This window comes from Echinops telfairi, unplaced genomic scaffold (assembly GCF_000313985.2).
Source record: "Echinops telfairi isolate 266 unplaced genomic scaffold, ASM31398v2 ScPeMD7_7425;HRSCAF=8463, whole genome shotgun sequence".
In the NCBI taxonomy this organism is placed as follows: Eukaryota; Metazoa; Chordata; class Mammalia; order Afrosoricida; family Tenrecidae; genus Echinops; species Echinops telfairi.
The window spans coordinates 187,252-188,555 of record NW_022111325.1 but is presented as its reverse complement, the minus strand read 5'-3'; the positions used below and the strand labels follow the sequence as shown (position 1 = coordinate 188,555).

At 61.3% G+C, this 1,304-nt stretch overlaps 1 protein-coding gene across 1 annotated transcript in view; it reads left to right on the top strand.

Annotated features, from left to right (window-relative positions):
* The first annotated feature begins 1,058 nt into the window (after positions 1-1,058).
* The window catches only part of S100A2 (S100 calcium binding protein A2), a 3,738-nt gene continuing 3,492 nt past the window's right edge, over positions 1,059-1,304 (top strand). The window contains exon 1 of the mRNA XM_004714733.2: positions 1,059-1,109. The gene's annotated coding sequence lies outside the window, so the exon portion shown is untranslated. The remainder of the gene's footprint in view (positions 1,110-1,304) is intronic.

The window sequence follows — 1,304 nt, the reverse complement described above, 5'->3', positions numbered from 1 at the left end:
CAACCCAATGCCCCCCGCTCCCCCCAGCCCGCTGAGTTTGTGTGGAGAGCAACCCAGATGCATCTTTCGCTCCCTGCATCGGTACCTCCCGGACCTCTGCTTAAGGACAGGAGAACTTCCCCATGTTCCCCCCGCCCTCCAGCTGCTTCATGACCTCCTGTGCACCTCTTAAAAGTCACTTTGCTTCCCGCACCCCGAAAGCCAGCCCTGCCTCTTCTGACACCCAGGTTTCTAATGGGGCCCCTGCTCTGGCTCTCACACCGTTGCACTGACTAAATGCGCCCATGTGGAAAGCCCAGGCCCCCCGCACAGGTGGAGTGGCAGGGAGGCGGCCTCCGCGGGAGGGTATACGCGCCGCGCGGGCCCGCAGCCACCCACCCACCGCAATGGGTTGCCACTCTCCACCCGGGCTCAGCCCTCCCGCAGGGCACCCCACTGTACCCTGGTGGGCTCAGGGGCTCCCCTCGGCTGGGTTTGAATCCTCCTTTCCCCCTCCCGGAACCTTGGACACTGTGGGCTGCGTTCCTCAAAGTCGGTAGTTCAAAACCACCAGCGCTCCGAGGGAGGGAGATGGGGCTTTCCACTCCAGTCAAGAGTTAACAGTCTCAGAACCCCACAGGGGCCGTCGTACCCTATCCTCTAGCGTTGCCATAAGTCCACACTGGAGTGAGCGTGGTTCCCCCCTCCCCTCCTGGAAGTGGGGTTCTCTGGCACGGAGGGGGTGTGAATGGAGTAGATGTGGCAGGAGGCCAGGCTTGGCGGGATCAGGTCAGAACAGGTTCAATTTCCTCCAAATGCTAAGCTGCGGGCAGTGAGGCTGGTATATAAATCCCCACCCCGGGTGCCTGGCTGGTTTTCTCTCCCTGCAGCCTGCGCAGCCTGGTGAGTACCTCCGTACCCGCCTAGACAGGCACAGGGCACACCCCAGCCTGCTTCGTGGGGGTGGGAGAGAGGGGGAATGGGTGGGGGCAGCCAGGCCTTTGCTGCTGTCCCTTTGTCCTTTAGTCTCCATAGCTTTGTCATCCTGGCCTGAGGCATCTTTGGGGCTTGCCACGTGGAGGGTCCTCGTGGTGGTGGCCCGAGTTGGGCCTTGGGCTGCTAATTGCAAGGTCAGTGGTTCAAACCCTGCAGCTGCTTCTTGGGAGAAAGATGATGGTGCCTGGTCTTATAGGGTACAGAGGAGAAGGACAAAAGGACTGCTTTGTACGGGTCAGGACAGGTGGCTGGGCCGTGGGAAGGCCCCACGAAGCAGGTTGTTCTGAACTGGTCTTTGAAGGACAGGGGGGGCTTCGACAGAAGCGGGT